The sequence below is a fragment of the Brassica napus genome (genome assembly GCF_020379485.1).
Source record: "Brassica napus cultivar Da-Ae chromosome C4 unlocalized genomic scaffold, Da-Ae chrC04_Random_26, whole genome shotgun sequence".
Taxonomy (NCBI): Eukaryota; Viridiplantae; Streptophyta; class Magnoliopsida; order Brassicales; family Brassicaceae; genus Brassica; species Brassica napus.
In genome coordinates, this window is record NW_026014248.1 from 38270 (window position 1) to 47530 (window position 9261).

The 9261-nt window shown below is 32.5% G+C and overlaps 1 pseudogene; it reads left to right on the top strand.

The window, feature by feature from the left end:
- The first annotated feature begins 2539 nt into the window (after nucleotides 1–2539).
- LOC125594764 lies at nucleotides 2540–5731 on the top strand (annotated as a pseudogene).
- The last annotated feature ends 3530 nt before the right edge of the window (nucleotides 5732–9261 follow it).

Consider the following 9261-nt stretch of genomic DNA (forward strand, 5'->3'; position numbering starts at 1 on the left):
ATGTTTATTAATTCATTTCCAATATATATATGAATTATAAATGCATTTTCTTTAATTTATTTCATAGTTAATATGTATATTTGTGAATAATACCATGAATTGAAACTGCAAAATTGCATGTTTAAGCATACCAATTGGTGGAAGTTATTCCAACTTGTTTCTAGTTTTAAGAATGTCCTTTTGCTCAAAGATAACCTTTCGAGACTACATTGACCTATTCATATCATACGAATTTATTTAATGTCGCTATGATATTATTTTTATACTTATAAAACATAAAGAAATGCAAATAGTCGTCCGTATGAAATTTCCAACCCCACTCCATTTCTTATTTTAAAATGAAATAAAATATAAAATTGAATAAAAATATTCTAATCCTATTACATTTTTCATTTCATAATAAACTTTACTCTATAAATAAAGTAATTTGTTTTTTGTTCATTACTCTATAAATAAGAGTAGTTTATTCCATAATAAATTTTACTCTGTAATTGAGTAATTTGTCCGCGTTTGTGATCGGGTGGTCAAGGTTTCCGTGGATCCCTAAAGGGACCCGAGTTCGAATTCGCACCACACCAGATTTTCACACGCGTGGCCACCGGGGCTTTCACATTCTCTCTCCGGGAAATAGTTTACCTTTTTTTTTAATTTTAAGCTTATCACTTAAATGTAGTTTCAGATAAATAATACCTTAATTTGAATAGAAGACAAGGCTACAATGCAAATATAATATAACACTTACACGAGTAAATAACTCAGTGGGGTAACTTAAACAAATTAATTAAAACATAATCAAATGAATGGATGTGTTATGTACCAAGGTTGATGATAATATCTCAACAGAATCGTCGTCCATAGATTACATATTCCGGTGAAATAATCGTTTAGATTTAAAAAAAATAAGTAACATATGAAAACAAGTAAGAACCAAGATTTTGAAGTTAATGGATGAATCATGAATTTAATGTTTATAAAGTAGACTGTCTCAACTCGAGAACAATTTCACACACAACACAAGTCGTATAGAGGTTGTTTGATTTCCTCACTTTAAAATGCTAGAAAGTATGTATTTAAGCTATATTACCGCTCTGAACCAAGATATCCAAAAGAAACAAGACAGCATAGTTTAAGAGTGAAGATGAAAAATAGTAAAAATATGTTTGAACACAAAAAGAGAGTAAAAATATATTAAGAAACTTGAAAGTCAAATGTAGTCCAATGCAGGAACTGGTACAAAACACATGGCCGGATTCGAAAACGAGTCAACTCCTCGGATCTTACAAACCTTACCAATCTAATTAAGTGGGAAGTGTATGTATATCACTACTATTCATAATACTTAACTCAATACCTAGTAAATAAATATATTTTCCATTCAGTATTTAATTTAACAAAATTTCTATCCCAAATAAAGTCAATACACAAATACTGAAGGAGTGATGAGTTTAGTTTACCCCCTACTTAGGTGATGAAGATATATACCATTTTGATGGTTAGTAATCACAAAAACTGGAAGATTAGTAGTCTAATCAACTATAGTTATCGATTTTTATCAGCTATAGTTGTTGGTTTATGATTATTGATATCTGGGAGAAAATAAATAATAACGTTTATTGAATTATCTTTGTTAAAAACGTTAACCAATAACTATCAATCAACTTTGGTGAACAAAAACTTCGATTTTACACGCCTGTCAACTTGTTTGAATCTCGAAAACAATAACTCGTATTTTTTTAATTCAACAAAAAACAACTTGTTTGTTTTCTTTCTCATGGTCTGGCTTTGTACTTTATGTAAATAACTAAAGCCACAATAGCTACTTTAAACGGTATTTATTTATAAACTATAATCATGTGATCCGTACAAGAAAAAGCTCCACTTTGTCCACACCAATACAGTGGAAACGAACACTATATTCAAGTGAAACTCGCTCTCAAATACGAAGCTAAAGGTATCAATCTTTGTCTGAAGAAGAACACACCCAAGAAAAGAAGAAAACAAATCTGCACAAAGCATTGATGAACGAAGAACACTTCACGTTTCAGTGAGTCTCTCTCTTTTTTTTTCTCTATCTGTGAGTGTCCTTTTTGCTCGCATTTTCGTTGTTGTGGTCCTACTTGGTATTCTTACAGCTGTTTCGTTTTATGTTGTGTTATGTCGGTGCCTTAATTTCAACTTCCTTTTTTAGTTTTCACATGTCGACATTTTTTCCCCGTAAAATAAGTCTATCATCTGTTGCAGGGTTTTGCGGTCTTGTTTTGCTTGTTACCTAAGCGACTCAAAAACTTTTCCCCTGTTTTCTTGCTCACTATTCGTCAATTTCTGAAACAGTTTCACATCTCATGAGTTTCCTCTTTTAATCACACAAAGCTCGTCTTCTTGCTCATCATTACTCGATACTATTAGATCTTTTGTGTACAGTTGTATATACAAACAAAAGTGTCTGTCTGATCCCAAAATATGGGTTTAGTTTTCTTCCCTATGTTTCTGGAAATTTAATATCCCCAAGTTGATATTCTTGTGGCTTAAATGGGTTTTTTCTCCATTGATAAAGTAAAGCTTGATTCACGGTTCATTACACCTGTAAAGTTTTGAGACTTCTCGTGTTGTTAAAGAGAAAAAGCAATGGGTTATGGTAACTCAAGATCTGTGAGGTTAGTACTTGTCAATAAGACTGACTCTTTTTCAATATCATATGAATCTATTACAAAAAAGTAAATATATATATATATAATATATATATTTTTAAACATCATATGAATTTCTTTCTTCTTTCCTAAAACTGTAACATTTGTTTATAGATTTGAAGAAGATTCAGAAGTAACAAAGCCACAAGCTGTACATGAAGAAACTGCGGAAAAGCTCAAGTTCAAAATCAATGGAGCTCAAATCTCTCCTAGAAAAAATGTAAAGAAGATGACTAGAGGGAAGTCTTTTAAAGCTAAAGTACTCTCCAGAGTGTTCACTGAGGATCTTGGGAGAGTTAAAACAAATCCTCGATCCTCGTGGACAAACAATAAGAAGATGGAACAAGCTCTTTCTCATAGCATGTTTGGTTTCTCTGTTCGTGGATCCTCTGTTTTTCTTCTTACCGGTCATGAGAAAAGAGGCTTGTATCACAATTGGAATCAGACTCGAAGTTGTTCTCACGGTTATTAGATCTTTGGCTGATGCTTTCTACATCGCTCAGATTGTTATACGGTTTAGAACGGCTTACATCGCCCCATCTTCTCGTGTATTCGGTAGAGGAGAGCTTGTGATTGATTCAAGAAAGATTGCTTGGAGATATCTCAACAAAAGCTTCTGGATTCATTTGGTTGCTGCTTTGCCTTTACCTCAGGTATAATGATTCTTATGTATCCTCCAGCTTTTAAGTGATTCATGATTATATTTAACTCTTGAGTAATCTTTGTTGTTACATTTTTCAGGTGTTGATTTGGATAGTAATCCCAAATCTAAGAGGCTCACCAATGACAACACCAAGAACACTCTTAGATTCATCATCATATTCCAGTATGTTCCAAGGATGTTCCTTATATTCCCTCTCTCTCGCCAGATCATTAAAGCACTGGTGTTGTAACTGAGACTGCTTGGGCAGGAGCTGCCTACAACCTCATGCTATATATGCTAGCAAGCCATGTAAGTGGCTCAACTCTTAGCTATAAGGTTTATTATATTTAGCCTAGGACTGAAGGTAGTACAGAAAGAGAAGTTTGTGAGATATTGGTATTAATAGAGCCAATCCTCGACATTGACATAGCGAAATGAAACATTCACCTATGGTCAACAAAACTACTCCATCTGTTTCATCCGTTTCATTTTAAATGTAGTTGTAGACTTAAAAAATCTGTTTTATTATAAGTGTCGTTTATATTTTCAAAGCAACGTTTGATAGTTTTTCCACTTTTATCTTTATCTTTCAGCTTATTTATTAACAAAAACAAATAAAACAATGTATTACTCAAGGGTATTATATACAATTTAATGATTTTCTTAATATGGGTGAGTAAATCGTAAATGACGTAATATGAAACGAAATGAATGGAGTAGTAGTTATATATATTTTATCCGGCCTTTAAACGATTAAGAAAAATATATGTTTAATAATTGTTTCAAGTCCATAAATCTTAGGGCCGGGTCGGCCCTAATGGTATATAAGAGTTTTATAAGATTGGGTTAAGAGTTGAGACTTGAGAGTCTCTCATAAATCAGTCTATTCATTCCAGGTTTTAGGCGCTTGTTGGTACTTGCTTGCAGTAGAGAGGCAAGAGGCTTGCTGGAGACACGCTTGCAACATCGAGAAACCGATATGTCAATACAGATTCTTCGAGTGCAGAAGGCTTGAAGATCCTCAAAGGAACTCGTGGTTCGAGTGGAGCAACATAACAACTATATGCAAACCTGGAACTAGGTTTTACGAGTTTGGTATATACGGAGATGCAGTAACTTCGACTGTTACTTCGTCAAACTTCATAAACAAGTACTTTTACTGTCTCTGGTGGGGACTGAAGAACCTCAGGTGAGATTCAAACACCATTACAATATAGTTTAAACACCATTTTAGACATTAACTTGCCTTTGTTGTTCTTCAGTTCCTTGGGACAAAATCTATCCACGAGCACTTACGTTGGCGAGATTATCTTCGCTGTTGTCATGGCGTCTCTAGGACTTGTTCTCTTTGCCTTGCTTATTGGAAATATGCAAGTGAGTGAATCAAAACCTAGGACTTACTTGTAACACACGTCATATAGTTTAATCATAAAATTTCACTTTCTTGCAGACATATTTACAGTCGACAACCATGAGACTTGAAGAATGGAGGATAAGGAGGACAGATACAGAGCAATGGATGCACCATAGGCAGCTTCCTCCAGAGCTAAGACAAGCCGTGAGAAAATATGATCAATACAAGTGGTTAGCTACACGAGGAGTCGATGAAGAAGCTTTATTGATAAGTCTTCCTCTTGATCTCCGAAGAGATATCAAACCCATCTATGTTTTGATCTTGTTCGACGTGTAAGCCTACTTCATTCTTGATCTACTTAGTTTCTCAACTTCTTGTTTTTTTTATGATTTCTTGCTCAACACGTTAGGTTCCGCTGTTCGATCAAATGGACGAAAGAATGCTTGACGCGATCAGCGAGAGGCTAAAACCGGCTTTATGCACTGAAGGTACGTTTCTTGTGAGAGAAGGCGACCCAGTTAACGAAATGCTCTTCATAATCAGAGGCCATCTTGATTCTTACACAACAAATGGAGGCAGAACCGGGTTCTTCAACTCTTGTCTCATAGGACCAGGAGATTTCTGCGGCGAGGAGTTGCTTACTGGGCGTTAGATCCTCGCCCCGTTGTGATCTTACCGTCTTCCACACGCACCGTCAAAGCCATTTACGAGGTTGAAGCCTTTGCTTTGAGAGCTGATGATTTGATGTTCGTGGCTACACAGTTTAGGAGATTACATAGTAAGCAGTTGAAACATAAGTTTAGGTTTACTCTCATCAATGGAGAACTTGGGCGGCTTGTTTCATACAGGCTGCTTGGAGACGGCACAAGAAGAGGAAGTATGCGACTGAGCTGAGGGTTAAAGAGGATTTCAATGTATGTTTGAGACGGCCTCGATGGTTAGGCTAAACAGTGGGAAGTTTACTCGTAGTGGGTCGGATTCTGGTATGGTATCTTCGATTCAGAAACCAGTAGAACCGGATTTTTCTAGGGAATGAAATTGATATATGATGGCTTTGAATCTTTTTTTTGTATAATTAATGTGTATTATTAACTGTAGCTCTTTTAATCGTTTGAAAATGTTATTAAGTTGTTTGAGCACCTAAGGTGAGATATGTCGAGCAATGCTGTTTGCTTTCAGGTTTTCTAGTTCAATTTGACAATTAACAAGATCCTCTCGTATCATTGGGTTATATGCTCAGTACAAGTGCGATAGCTTGGCCATACTTCAACCTTCAAGAAAATCTTCCGAATCCACCTCAATTATGACATCATTAGGATGTAAATCTTGGTAGCTTTGAAGCGTACATTTCCCACATCTTAGTTCTGCAATGGTTCTATTTGGCTAGCATGTAAAACCGTCCCTAGCATGAATAGAACGCACCATTACTATCTCTAGCAAGCAAAGGCTCCACCTAATTTATAACTTTTAAATTATTATTTTTTTTTACCAGCAAATTCAATATGTCGGATAAATAACACTAAATTTTTAGAAATGAGAAAATGAGCTTAACTGGTCTGTCAAATAAAGAGGAAATATTAAAATATCTGAATGGTTGTTAGCGGAATAAACTTAACTAAATATTTTTTTCAGCATAAACACAACACACACACCCCTAAGCTGAACGAGATTTGTTAAAAGATCATAAGAAAATGATAATTTTCTTGGAGACTACGGATGATATCACATGAAGATATGGAAGCACACGGAAGATACTTGTTACGAAGCTGCACCCGAGTTTGTGGAAGCATATTTCTTTTTGAAAGAGCTATTGTAACCTAAACAAATCAGTTGTAACCACTTCTGTACCTCAACGCCTGCACTTCCTCAGAACTGCCCCTAGTAACTGCACTGGAAGATGTTTTTCTTTGGTAGAATACCCAAAATAAGCATTAAAATACAAAAGTTTTTGGGAAAATGTTAAATTTATAAAATACAAAAGTTGTCATAAAATAATGACCATGAAAATTAATGAAAAAACTGTAGACAGTAAGGCTATTTTGTCTTACGGCATATCTAACTAATCAATTAAGAGTCTTTCACTTGTTGATTCATGTCATTGGATGCAAGATCAACTAAATTATGCAATAGCTTGAGAGAGATGCAACAACATCCCCTATATAACTTTTTTTTACAACACACCCCTATATATCAATAGAAAAACATTTAAAAAATTGTAACTTTAATTTGTATTAATAAAAAAAGTCTTGTTTAGGTGTCACTTAATTAGGATGTTAATTTGGCTTATGTGGCAACATAAGAATCAATTGAAAAATTAGTAAGTCCAAAATTCAATTGCTAGGAAAAATTATATTAATCCAAACATAAATGTATATGATATGATAAACTTAATACTCGGTGATCTCATTAAATGAGATTTTTTTAAATGGCTCAAGGCTGATTTATATTGTGATCCAACATAATAATTTTTTATAAGTGTAAGATATGCTTTTAGTCTGTATTATTTGGACAGCAATTTAAATCAAAGTTTGCTATATATTATGGCCTAAGTATTGCATGATTTTGCTATAATCGGAAACTAATGGTTTTTTTAAGTGTTGGTTTTTTTATTAATAGCAAAGAGACGCTTTGATAAAAAATAGCAAAGAAACGCAACTATTCAAAAAAAATTGTTAATAAAGAAAAAAATATATTGTTCGGTTCTCAGGCTTTCCTCACCTACATAAATTTATATAAAGAGTTATACAGAAATTAAGTTATTTTTTATTACCAAATGAACTTATATATCAAATATTTTTCCTTGCAACACAATTCTTTAAAGCTTATATTATGAAATTATATTGAAGATTAAGAAAAAGCTATAGAAAAACATTAATAATGACCTTTCGTAGTAGTTAATGATATATATTACGTTAACCTAACTTTCATCATATACAAGTATCGGTTGCAAACAAATAATACTATCATCTTTCTATATTTGGGCCTTAAATAATAATAGTCGGGGTGCAAAATTTATGTTGTCTTAATGTGACCCATTACCAAACTATACTTCAATTTATAAGCTTAATCCAATTTGTAATTATCTGTTTAATATTTTAATTTTCTATCTTATGTTGTCAAAAAATTAAAATCTGATATTCTGAAAATTAGTGTAATTTCAAAATCGAAAATATATAATTTTTTTATTGATATGTTAGAAAAAGAAAATATCCAAATGTATCGGCCGAACATATATATGATTATATAAACAATAAAAATTGTATACATATAAAAAAAATTGATCATATATAAATCTTAATTTGTCATTACAATATGTTTAATTAGAAATAACTACTTATTTGGATTATCTATAATTGACTTAAATGTTCTTTTTAATTTCAGTTGAGCCGAAGGAGATCAATCGTAAACTGTCGGTATTATTATCGTTAGAAGACAATAAAAATCCTAATTTTGAACCAAATTTCCGTGATACACAATTTAGAATCAAGTTCTTTTGGTAAGTTTAAATTAATTGTTTTCATACTAGGTTGTTTAAATAAATAAGAAAAATTTCCACCAAGTTAATGCTTTCACCACCGAATTTTTAAGCTTGGTACAAATTTTTGAAAAGTTCAATATGGTAGTTTAATTTAAGATAATAATATACTTTGTCACCAAGTCTATATTCAACCATTGAAAACAACTTGCCAAATATGTTTGTCGTAGTTAATGAAAATTTACACAAATATTGGTTCAATGTATCACGCTAAAATATGGTTTTTCTAGATAACTAATGCTATTTATTTTTAATTTTCAAACAATATAAAAATCTACCTATGCCTACTATATATATACGGTTGAGTTTTTCCTTAGAAATACCATCAATCTTTTCACAAGTCTTATTTATGATTATAGGAGTATCAATGATATCACATTTTAATTGTTTGATTTGGGCTTCATACTTTTTATGTGTACCAATATTTATTGTTAGTTAATTATTCTATATTGAGAAAAACATAAATATCAAACCCTATTCTTATCCTAGTATCTAACTAATCAGCGAACCCTGTGGAAGAGCAAAGTATAATCTCATATCTACGTGGGCATAGAAATTTAGTGTCATGGCGATTTTTTCAAGCACAGGCGACCCACGTTAAAACTAGGGTTAGTTTATGTAATAGCCAAATTTGGAAGCAAAATTAAAATATAGCATTGTTTTTAACATAATTAGATCTCATAGCATTTGTTTCAAACAAATCTAGAGATTTAATTATGTTAAAAAAATGCTATTTTTAATTTGCTTCCAAATTTGGCATTGACATAAACTAACCTGGTTTTAACGTGGCTGCCTGTGCGTGAAAAAATCGCCATGACACTAAATTCTATGCCCACGTAGATATGAGATTATACTTTGCTCTTCCACAGGGTTCGCGGATTAGGTAGATACTAGGATAAGAATAGGTTTTGATATTTATGTTTTCTCAATATAGAAAATTAACTACAATAAATATTTGGTACACATAAAAAGTATGAAGCCCAAATCAAACAATTAAATTATATCTTGATATCCTATATCATAATTAAGACTTGTGAAAAAG